The sequence below is a fragment of the Anomaloglossus baeobatrachus genome, chromosome 2, assembly GCF_048569485.1.
Source record: "Anomaloglossus baeobatrachus isolate aAnoBae1 chromosome 2, aAnoBae1.hap1, whole genome shotgun sequence".
In the NCBI taxonomy this organism is placed as follows: Eukaryota; Metazoa; Chordata; class Amphibia; order Anura; family Aromobatidae; genus Anomaloglossus; species Anomaloglossus baeobatrachus.
The window spans coordinates 261151777-261164515 of NC_134354.1; the positions used below are offsets into that span (position 1 = coordinate 261151777).

Consider the following 12739-nt stretch of genomic DNA (forward strand, 5'->3'; position numbering starts at 1 on the left):
CGCAAAGCGGCCGCTACAATAGACAAGCCACCGTGCGGACCTTCAAACCCGGGGATCGGGTTTTGGTATTAATCCCCACGGCGGAGAGTAAATTCCTGGCTCAGTGGCAAGGCCCCTACGAGATAAAGGAAAGAGTCGGGGTGATCAACTATAAAGTATTGCAGCCCGGTAGGCGGAAACCTGAACAAATATACCATGTCAACCTATTAAAACCTTGGCAGGAACGGGAAAGCCTGATGGTTGATTTTCCCCCATCTCCCTCCTCTTCGGGTCGTTCAAACCCGGCTCCAGCAACCTCCGGAGAGGACGAACCGGAAGTAAGGATTGGAGAAGCCCTCACCAAGCAACAGAGGCGAGAGGCCAGACGGCTGGTTCAGCAGAACCCCGATGTCTTCTCCGAGTTGCCGGGTAGGACCAGTCTGATACGACATGACATTGTCACCGAGCCCCACCTGAAGGTACGCCTGAAGTCATACCGCGTGCCGGAGGCTCAAAGACAAGCCATATCAGAGGAAGTGAAGACAATGCTACGCCTGGGGGTCATCGAAAAATCCCGGAGTGAATGGGCTAGTTCCATTGTCCTAATACCAAAACCCGATGGCTCCTTAAGGTTCTGCAATGACTTTAGGAGATTGAACGAAATATCCAAGTTCGATCTCTACCCCATGCCCCGGGTGGATGAGCTGATTGATAGGCTGGGACAGGCGCGATATTTTACCACGCTCGACCTGACCAAGGGGTACTGGCAGGTGCCACTGACGGAGTCCGCCAAGGAGAAAACCGCTTTTGTTACGCCGGAGGGTCTCTTCCACTATGTTGTCTTGCCTTTTGGGTGACATGGCGCGCCGGCCACGTTCCAGAGGTTGATGGACTTGGTGCTGGAACCCCACCAGGCGTATGCATCAGCGTACCTTGATGACATCATTATTTACAGCTCCGAGTGGCAGACCCACTTGGAACAGGTACAAGCGGTGGTCGACGCGCTTCGAACAGCCGGATTGACAGCCAATCCCAAGAAATGTGCGTTGGGACTCACGGAAGCCCGCTACTTGGGCTACGTGATAGGCCAAGGAGTGATTAAGCCCCAAATTAACAAGGTTGAGGCGATCCAGAAGTGGACTAGACCCCTGACCACGAAGCAGGTTAGGGCCTTCCTGGGTATCGTGGGGTACTACAGGAGGTTTGTAAAAGATTTTGCGGGACTATCAGCCCCCTTGACGGACCTTCTCAAAGGCAAGAAGTCCGTCATGGTGCGCTGGACTTCGCAGGCCGAGGACTCCTTCCGGGCCCTGAAAGGGGTCCTGTGCAGACAGCCCGTTCTTGTAAACCCTGATTTCCGGAAGGAGTTCATAGTACAGACTGACGCCTCGGAGGTCAGCCTGGGGGCAGTGCTGTCTCAGGTGGTTCAGGGGGAGGAACACCCCGTCACCTTCCTAAGTAGGAAGCTCACCCCTCCCGAGCGGAATTATAGCGTAGTGGAGAAGGAGTGCCTTTTGATCAAGTGGGCCTTGGAGTCCCTACGTGATTACCTGCTGGGACGGCAGTTTCGCTTGGTGACTGATCACTCTCCACTGGTCTGGATGAGGTCCGCCAAGGAACGGAATGCCCGGGTTACCCGGTGGTTCCTTTCTCTGCAGAACTTCCGGTTTACGGTTGAACAAAGGGCCGGTAGGTTGCAGGGCAACGCCGATGCCTTGTCCCGCGGCCCGTGTTTGCTGGCAGGAGTTCAACCCCGCTCGCTTGAACTGAGGGGGGGGTATGTGAGACTGTGACCGGGATTATCTATGACGGCCGGTACGTCTCGCCCCGGTTGTGCTCACTCCATGATAGAAAGTAACTCCACTCCGGGGTTAATGCTGTTTCCCTACAGGGTTAAAAGGAAACAGGAAGATGGGCGTGGTGGCCTAGTGTGAGGGAGTGAACACAACTCCCTGAGTTTTCTGCCGGAGAGGCACATGTGTACTATTGTGGACTTTTGTTTGAATATTAAACCGTGTGCTGTGAACTTTGATGCCTGGATCCCGTGTCTTCTGCTGCGCAGCCGACCACGCTACCTCACAATATATTATATTAATTATATATATATATATACATATATATATATATACACACACACACACACGCGCGCGCGCGCGCGCGCACACACACACACACAGTATATCATAAAGGAACACACTTCTAGCTGTATATCACATAGGTGACACAGTGATGGCTATCTATATCACATATGATATGTTTATGTACGATATACACAGCAATAAACAAAACACTGTACTCTAATACCGTATGATATACAGTAGTGTGAACCTGTGTATACAGTATGTGGTTGTGTATTACGAAACAAAAAAGACACACACAGTTATACTCATCTACCACCGCTACAGTCTGACGTATCTTCAGCTGTAGTACTTTTAGGCAGGACATTCAAATTAAGACCCAGTGCGCTCTGTGATAATTGGATCTTCTCTCTTACACAAGGTCATGCTTGTACTGCACACGGCAAGCTCTTGCACACCACAAAATGCGGGAACGTGCTCTCATTGTTTTATGACACTGCACTTTTTTTGTGTCCATATACATCCTCAGTGTCTTTATATGCTACTCTGGTGACTGGTGACCATAGTAACGTTGCCCCGATATGTCCAACTTTCTCGGAATTCTCAAATCATCCTAGTGCACCAATACTTATGGGGACATTTAGTCCTAATTCGAACTTACACACCAAACCTCCTTTAGGGCTCCCAGTCTATTCTAGTGGTGAGCGCTCGTACTGCTCTTCCCTACCCCAGGTTTTTGTGGCACCACCCTGCTCACATCCTGCTGGCTCAGAAGTGCGGGGGCAGATTAGATGACCTGATGGAGGGGGAAGAGCAGACAAGTGCCATAACACAACTGCCTATCAGCATCCAGGTATACCTATATAGTGCCAGCAACATGTTCCTGTAACCATCCCCCATTTGAAGAAATGAAAACTCACATCGAGGTGTTCTCGCTACATCAGCAGTAAACTGCCCTTTTACACTATGGCAACTTCACACTTTGTGTGCATATTTTTGCAAAATGGTGTTGAATAGGTCATTTGACCTCCCTTGCGTTCTCTGTTCCACTTTTGCCTCTTTATGCTCACATACTGGTTTATCTAGAAATGACTGTCTGTACCATTTAGCCTTAGTGCCTTTTTTTTCAGGGCTGTGGAGTCGGAGTCGTGGGGTCGGAGTCTGAGCTTATTTTGGTAGAGTCGGAGTCGGTATAAAATGGACCGACTCCGACTCCTAAAATATATAATAAATTGGGTGCAGTAGTGCAATGCAGAATGTGCTGAATATTTTTTCATAGGAATTTGGGAAAGTTATGAAATGTCCTATAAATGGCGGTTCTATTCCTGATCTAAGGCTACATTCACACACAGCGATTTTGCTGCGTTTGAGGATACGTTTGTCAGCTGCAAAAGCAGATCAGCTTTTTTAAAAAACCGCATCACCTGAAAGGTTTTTGAGCTCATAAATAATGCTTTCAATAGCAAAAGCAGATTAGAAAAACGCCACACAAACTGACATGCTCATTCTTTGTGAAGATCCTCACAAAACGATGTGTCTGAATGTCCTATCTTAAAACCCATTGCCTTTGCTGGGATGCCCGGAGTCACTGAATTTCACTGAATTATTTTGCTATCAATGTTCGATATGTTTGTAACAAGAAAGAAACTGTTAGCAAGACACTGGCAGTAAAAGATAGTAAAGCTCATCACATCAGCCAGTTTCTCCAGGCCTTAGTGGAAAAAGTTCTGCAAGATTAGGAATGCAAAAAAGAACAGGTTCTTGCTATTGTAAAGGACAATGCTTCAAACTTGAGAAGTACAATTAAACTGATGAATGAGAGTAATGAACAACAGCTAGAAGAAAATTTAGGATTCAGTATGTGTGAGATGGAGCCACAGCGCTGTTCATGTAACTGGGGAACAAACAGATATTACAACAGAAGAACAGCAAAATGATACTTTAGGATTAGATGATCTTGTTGAAGCTGCTTCAAAACACTTTCATATTCATCACATGCGCTGTGTTGTGCACACGCTGCAGCTGGCAATAAGAGAGAGTCTGCAAGAGGGATCCCGGTTTCACACATCCGGCTTTTCGCTGGTTTGGCGGATGCAGTGCACTCCAGTACAGTGTATACAGTACAGTGGCAGGGCGACAAACGCCGGTCACATGACAGCATATGACCCGGAAGTTGTGGCGCTGCCACTGTACTGTATCGTACTGTACTGGCGTGCACCGCATCTGCCAAACTGGCGAAAAGCCGGATGTGTGAAACTGAGCGGACATGCTGGAAATCTAATTGGAAAAGTGAGGAAGTTGGTTATTGCCGCCAGAACCCCTAAAATTGATTCCATCTTGAAGAAACGTGCTGGGAAAGGGGCAATTGTTGATCAAGCCACTCGGTGATGCAGCACTTATCGTATTTTTCGGACCATAAGACGCACTTTTCCCCCCCCAAAGGTTGGGGGAAAATGGGGGGCGTCTTATGGTCTGAATGTGGCTGCGAGGAATGAGGGCGCTGTGGTGGAGCGGGTCATCGGGGGCATGAGCAGGCTGCAGCAGCGCCTGCCGTGACCACGTGGACCCGCTCATTTAATATGCACGCCCATCATCCCGCCCATCATCTCTCAGCGCTCACAGGTGGGCGGGATGATGGGCGAGGGATAAACAGCCGGCCGTGATCACCCCTGGCAACTACAGCCTGGAGTGATCATGTGCGGCTGTATTCACTGCCCCCCGTGCATTATCATCAGTGCGGGGTGCAGTGAATCAGTACACTCACCCGTCACTGTTCCCCTGCAGTACCGCGATGTCCTCCTGTGCCAGCGGCGGCCGCTGAGTGTGGAGACTAGCGGGTCACACAGCGATGACATCATCGCTGTGCGCACGTGTCCACACTCAGCCGCCGGCAGCCAGGAGGACATCGCGGTGCTGCAGGGGAACGGGGACGGTTCCACTCAGCTGCCGCCAGGAGATCGCGGTACTGCAGGGGAACAGGAACGGCTCCACTCAGCGGCCACCGGCAGCCAGGAGGAGATTGCGGTACTGCAGGGGAACGTGGACGGCTCCACTTAGCGGCGCTGCCGCTTACACAGACGGGAGGAGGAGCGATGCTGCAGGAAGTGAGGTGAGGTAAGGTGAGTATGAACGTTTATTTTTTTTATGTGCCACAGGATGCGGGCCGTATACCAGCATGGGGGTGTATAGCACAATGGGGTGTATAGCACGATGGGGGTATATTATGAGCAGAATGGGGGTATATTATGAGCAGGATGGGGGTATATTATGAGCAGAATGGGGGTATATTATGAGCAGGATGGGGGTATATACTGTATATACAAGGCATAAGGATCATTACAAGGATGGGGTATTTTAGTAGAGAATTTGGGGACATTACCCCCATAACAGTGTCAGCAACAGATCCTCGCCCCATAACTGTCATGACTCCATTTTTTTCTTAAAATTTTATTTTCCTATTTTCCTGCTCTAAAACTAGGGTGCGTCTTATAGTCTGAAAAATACGGTATTTAATGACTGAGCGATTGCTTGAACTAAAATCTTCCTATAGAGATGGCAAACCCTCAAGTAACCTTAAATGAAGGTCAATGGACACAGGTGGCTGAATTGAAGGATTTCCTAATCACCCATTTACTGTGACTAAAAAATTACAAGCTGAGAATTTAACGCCTGGCATTTTCATAAGGGAGTGGAAGAACTTGCTATTTTGCCTGTCCCAAAGAGGAGGTTTAATCCCAGATGGCATTTCTGCTTCAATGAAACGGAGAGAGAAACAGCTATTGGAGCTTCTGGCAGCTGTTTATGTGGACCCAAGTCATCGTATACTGCTTGATGATCAACAGCTTACTAAAGGAAAAGAAGCTTTGAGTGAGGTAGCAGTTAGGATGAGCGGCTACAGGACTGCCAGGCGCAAGAGGACTTGGGGCCTGACAGTGCTACTACTGCCATATCTTCATCCTCATCAGATGAAGAGATTAACTTTGACAAGTATTTGGATGACATGGAGAAGGCAAAGCGTTGCCGCAAGGAAAAAGATTTCACTCCGTCTCCTATAGCAGCAGATTGACCAGATTTCAGTAAAATTTTTCACTTGCTCTCAAAGAAATAGAAAAATTCAACCGTTCATCAAAACTAACTGTGCATGAGGCAATTCCTTTATACCCGGAACTTGTTAGAGATGTTGCCCATGTGGTTACGGCTTTGCCTCCAACCCAAGTTAGTGTAGAGAGGTTGTTCTCTAGCCTTAAAATTAGGTCAGATTTGAGGTCATCTGTGAAGGAGGATCTGATGGAAGCAATTCTATTTCTTAGAACGAACTCATAGACTGCACAAATGTTATTTAGTATGTTTTTGTTGAAAACATTTTTTTGCCACTTACATAGTGTATTACATAGTTTATTATATAGTGTTATATATAACACTATATAATAAACTATGTACTGTAAGTGACAAAAAACAGTTTTCAACAAAAACATACTAAATAATAACATTTAGTATATTGCTTATATCACAATGTCAAGTGAACCGCAGTTATCAACAGTGCTGAACGGCACCAGGACGAGGTGACCACAGGGTCTTTTATTTTTACTGGGAAAAAAAGGTGGAATCAGAAGCGGTTGTCCAAGTAGTTGACAACCTCTAAGTGTTTTTATACTACCTTTTGTACATTTATGAATAAAGAGTTATATATTTGAAATTTCTTTAGTGCTGTCTACTCCAGTTTCTTTTAGGATGTTTTAATTAGGAGTGCCTATTGTAGGGTTTCTTGGTATATCTAAATAGATAAATCTCAGGGTTTAGTGATCGCATCTTATAAGATTTGACAACAGGATCCAACCAAGAAATCTCTTGCTATGCTCCACAGTTGCCGAACGCATTACCTGTGATGACGTTTTTTGCTCTTGATTAATTAGCCGTATTTAAAACCTGGCAAACCCCCTCTCTCCTACATGCCCCCAGGAGAAGCTGGGCGAAACATGTCCCGGTGAAAGGACAGTACCTGATTACTGCAGCAACAGACTTATCTCAAGGTTTTACCAGTAGATTCAAAATGTATGCTGCACATACATCACAGTTGGTAATTTAATAGACTAAACATCATGGCGGGAAATTGGATATAACTTATCTCCTGATTGGTGCCATTCTTCACCTATATTATGTCTATATGGGAATTTACAAATCTGTTGGATCATACTTATTCTGTGTCCCTGTACAATTTAAGAATCTTTAAGTTCACTTGTTTTGTTCTGGGGCTTATGTTTTATTTCTTGTGCTATCCAATACTTGTCTATTATAATCTTTTTTAGATTGGAGCCCTAGGATAACAGACATGGGGGTCTTCAGCAGCCATAGCAAACTATCGGCAATTTACAGTATGATACTGGTTACAAATACGGCACTCCTTATAAACCTTGTTGGTGCTCAGATTGGGTCCAACTCCATAAACAATTAAGTAAGGCCCGGCACTCAAACTTGTAGAATTTGCAAAAAGATTTTTTTTTGTATTATTTTTTTTATTGACAGGCGTAGTATTCTGTGTGACAATCAATATTCAATATAACGTTTCGGTCATATGTGACATTCACAATATTTCACACAGGCTGCCTGTATCAAGGGTCTCTCCACTGATAAGCATGCTATTCTGATATGCTGCCACTCAGGTCCTCTTTCATATGCGTAATGAAGGTAATCCTCATTCTGGGCTTTTAAATATACCGTGGAAATTTATGATCACATCCTGGGAGGGATGAAATGAGAGCCGCATGAAATGGTGCATCCCGACCACAGATTGACAATGGCATTTAGGTGTTTAAGAGCAGCGGGTGTAGCACAGCTTCATCCATGGCTGTTACGGGTCCTAGCTGTGTATCACAGACATAATCTGCTGGGTTTAAGCCCCAGAATAGGCCACCCCTTAATGGGTTAGTCATCCATAGGAGGATAGCTATAAGATTACTAGTTTTATTGTAAACACCATTTTTATTATGAATCTGTGGACAAAATATACACAAGTGGTCAAAATGATTGACACCCCTCATTTAATGAAAGGAAAATCCATAATGGTCACAGAACTAACTTGAATCTGACAAAAGTAATAAATAAAAAATCTATGAAAATGAACAAATGAATGCTTTTCAACCATGCTTCCACACAATATAAAAGTAAAACTCATGAAACAGGCCTGGACAAAAATTATGGTACCCCTGAAAATAATGTGACAAAAGGGACATTAGTTGTGTCCACTAATAAGCATCACAGGTGTCTACAATCTTGTAATCAGTCATTGCACCTGTATATAGGGCTACAGATAGATACTTACTGTGCTGTTTGATTACATGGTGTGTACCACACTCAACATGGACCAGAGGAAGCAAAGGAAAGAGTTGTCTCAGGAGATTAGAAAGACAATTCTAGACAAGCATGTAAAAGGTAAAGTTTATCGGACCACCTCCAAGCAGCTTGATGTTCCTGTGACTACGGTTGCACATATTATTCAGAAATTTAAGATCCATGGGACTGTAGCCAACCTCCCTGGGTGTGGCCGCAGGAGGAAAAGTGGTGACGAATCAAAATGGATAATGGATAATACGAATGGTAACAAAAGAGCCCAGAAAAACGTCTAAAGAGATTAAAGCTGAACTTCAAGCTCAAGGAACATCAGTGTCAGATCGCACCATCCGTCGTTGTTTGAGACTAAGTGGACTTCATGGGAGACGACCAAGGAGGACACAATTTTTGAAAACCAAAAAATCATAAAGCCCGACTAAAATTTGCCAAACTACATGTTGACAAGCCACAAAGCTTCTCATAGAATGTCCTATGGACAGATGAGACAACATTTTTTGGCAAGGCACATCAGCTCTATGTTCACAGATGTAAAAATGAAGCATATCAAGGAAAGAACACTGTCCCTACTGTGAAACATGGAGGAGTCTCTGTTAAGTTCTGGAGCTGCTTTGCTGCATCTGGCACGGGGGTCGTCTTAAATCTGTGCAGGGCACAATGAAATCTCAAGGCTATCAAGGAATTCTAGAGTGAAATGTGCTGCCCAATGTCAGAAAGCTTGGTCTCAGTCGCAAGTCATGGGTTCTACAACAGAATAATGACCCAAAACACACATCTAAAAACACCCAATAATGGCTAAGAGGAAAAAATTGGACTATTCTGAAGTGGCCTTCTATGAGCTCTGACCTAACTCCTATTGAGCATCTTTGGAAAGAGCTGAAACATGCCGTCTGGAAAAGGCAATCGTCAAACAAAAGACAATTGGAGCAGTTTGGTCTTGAGGAGTGGGCCAAAATACATGTTGAGAGGTGCAGAAGTCTCATTGACATTTACAGAAATAGTTTGATTGCAGTGATTGCCTCAAAAGGTTGTGCAAACAAAGTCAAGTTTTTCCACGGATGCATCCGTGTGACATCCGTATCCTTTCCATTACGTATACGATCTGTGTCTTCCGTTTTTTGCAGACCGCAAAAAAAAAAAATGGAAGGAGGGTTACATACAGTCAAAAGCTAAAAATATAGATAGCTGGATAGATTGGATAGAGGATAGATAGATAATTGGATAAATAGATAGAAAAGAAATATAATGTCCCGCTCCTCTGCATTTTCTAATCTTGCACCCTTTAGTGCCTTTCATGTGGCACTAAAGGGTGTTTAGCTTTGTACTTAGCCAAATAAATAACTGAAAAAAAGGACATAGTATTTTTTGTAGCCAGCTAGGGTAAAGAAGATAGCTGCAGCCTGCAGCTGACAGCTTTAACTTGGCTGGTAATCCAAAACAGAGGGCACCCCACGCTGTTATTTTAAATTAAATTCATTTAAATCAAAAAAACGTGGGGTCCCGCCCAAATTGGATCACCAGCCAAGGTAAACCGGACAGCTGTGGTCTGGTATTCTCAGACTAGGGAGGTCCACGGTTATTGGACCCTCCCCATCCTAAAAATAGCGGGTCGCAGGTGCCCCAGAAGTGGCGCATCTATTAGATGCGCCAATCCTGGCACTTTGCCCTAGCTCATCCCGTTACCCTGGTGCAGTGGCAAACGGGGTAATAAATTGGGTTGATACCAGCTATGTAATGTCACCTGGCATTAGTGATGTCACGGCATCTATTGGATACCCGACACCAATAACCCAGTCGGTAATATTTATAAAAAAAAAAAACAAAAAAAAAAAACACGACAAACTTTTATTTGAAAAACACTCCCCAACACATTTTCCTTTCCAATAAATTGGTGAAAGAGGGAAACAAATCCAGGTCCAGCGTAATCCAAAAAGGGGGTCCCACGATGAACCATACTCACTGTCCCAATCAATGAAGAACAGAATATTCCCCATTGGCTGTGAGAGCAGTGCACTGACCCGAGCTATTATCAATAGGTCAGGTCAGGTCACTGCAGGGCATGACGAGCGTTGCAGTCAAGAGGATAGCTCAGATCATTACCTGCAGTGATGAAGTCCGCTGCACTCCTGATGTCAGCGCTTGTCAGAGAGTTCAATGACCACCGCGATCTCACCGCAAGTCTCGTGATTGTGACTAGCGGTGACGTCACAAGCTCCTGCGAGACTGGAGGTGATTTAGTTGTGGGCAATGGAACTCCGTCACTAGTGCTGACGTCAGGAGTGCAGCAGAGATCGTCACATCAGGTAATGATCTGAGCTAACCTCCTGACTGCAGCGCGCCTCATCTCCGCAGCTGCTGACACTGCAGTGAGAGCAGCAGAGGGGCTGATGCGGGAGAGGGACACAGACTGCAGGGGCACCTGACGGAAGCCACACAAAGTGCTTCCGTGTGGCTTCCAGGGATTTTGCAGACCCATTGACTTGCATTGAATCATTCTCCGCAATTACGGACCAGAATATGGCATGTTCCATAATAACGGATCGCACATATGGCATCAGATGGTTTTTTGTTGTTTTTTTTTTTTAATAGGAACAGATGCACACGGAAGTGCTCCTGTTTGCCTTCCAATCCTACACAAAATATATTGAAAAGATGGTCCTGTCAGTAAGTTTGCAAAAAGCAGGAATTGAACAGGACAGACGGAACGGTCGTCTGAATGAGCCCTAAGGGTACTATCATTTCTTTCAAGGCCTATTTTATGAGTTTTATTTTTTTAAAAAAATTCTGTGGAAGCTGAAAAGCAATGTCTGACTTGCATTTGTTCATTTTCATAGATTTTATTTATTACTTTTGTCAGATTCAAGTTATTTCTGTGACCATTGTGGGTTTTGCTTTCATTAAATGAGGGGTACCAACAAGTTTGGCCATGTGGGTAAAATAATGTCAACGGTTATTTCTTTAAAGTAATTTTAGATGACAAAATGTTTTGTTCAAGTCAGTAAGAATTGGAGAAAGAAGAAAAAAAAAAAAAAAGAAAAAAAAAGAAGATCGAGAAACCATTCAAGTTGAGAAAATGTTTACTTTGTGGCAATAACACACAACTTTCAATGGAAAATATATGATTCAACACATTTCTACATCTTCTAACTCAACTTTTAAACATCAGCTTTTCCAAAACTGAATCGTCCATAAAATAAAATAAAAAGAAAAATGAATGTCACATTATCATTGGTAGATTAATCAAATAAATTAAAAATTCTGTTGCTGACTGGGTTAAGTAAATGCAGTTATGTACATCCACTAAGGGTAAGTAAAATAGTCATCCTCAAATAGGGTTCCTTTAAATTAATCCAATAAAAAAAGTAATACAAAAATGTATAGGATTCAATGGTGAGAGCATTTCCTGAGAAACAAATTACAGCTTGGTTTTATGGCTTATGCACAAAAAGCTTCTAGGGACACTTGTTTTAAATAATATATTAGCAATTATTTTAATATTTGCATGTAATTCATCCAAACAACCCCATGTGGTCTTTCTTTGAACTTCTAAAGAGAAAAATTAATTGAAAAAATTCTTCCAGTCTTTATAGAAACAAACAAAATGTAAAATAGGGGCTGAATAGTCTTGCAAAAGTTAAACAAATGTGTCAAGCGTGTAGATATTGCCCATAAATCGTTTATATTGGTTTTGCCTGAGTCTAGGAAGATATATTAAATCAGCAGAAAGGTAATATCTATATAGGCAAAAGTTAAAAAATTTCATATTTTTTTTTCCCTACAATTTTAGCCTGGATGCCATATAATATTCCGATGCTTTACATAGCTCAGGATTAAAATGGAGCATTCTATTAAAGCCACCACTGTGCAAAACTATGGCAGTTGTTTATTTATTTACATCATGTATAGTATACATCGCGCAGGTATAAAAGTCATTGCAGGATCAGCTGTCAATCATCTTTGACAGCTCCAGAAGAAGAGCATCTTCATCTTTATTTGAGTCCAGATCCAAGTCTCCATCAAGCTTATCGTCATCCATTTCCCACATCAGGTCTTCAAACTCATCCTCTGCAGATACAGACGGTTTTCCCACTGATGCTGTACTCGTCCTTGGTGACTTTATGGGAAGTGGTACTGGAGCAGAAACGCTAGGCAAAGATGAATAGTCTTGGGGCTAAGAGAAGAAAAGAAATAAATGTTATTAACTGCCAGTTACAGCTGCATGTCAGCGTCTTCCTCCAGTGCTTCCCTCCTCCTGCCCATAGACGTATGAGCAGTAACGGTCATCTCAAATCTCCGGGAGCCCAAAGCACATTCTATTAGTGACCGGAGTGTGAATG

The 12739-nt window shown here is 43.9% G+C and overlaps 1 pseudogene; it reads right to left on the minus strand.

The window, feature by feature from the left end:
• Positions 1–11559: 11559 nt before the first annotated feature.
• Positions 11560–12739, minus strand: part of LOC142291333 (zinc finger CCCH domain-containing protein 11A-like) — a 183828-nt pseudogene continuing 182648 nt past the window's right edge.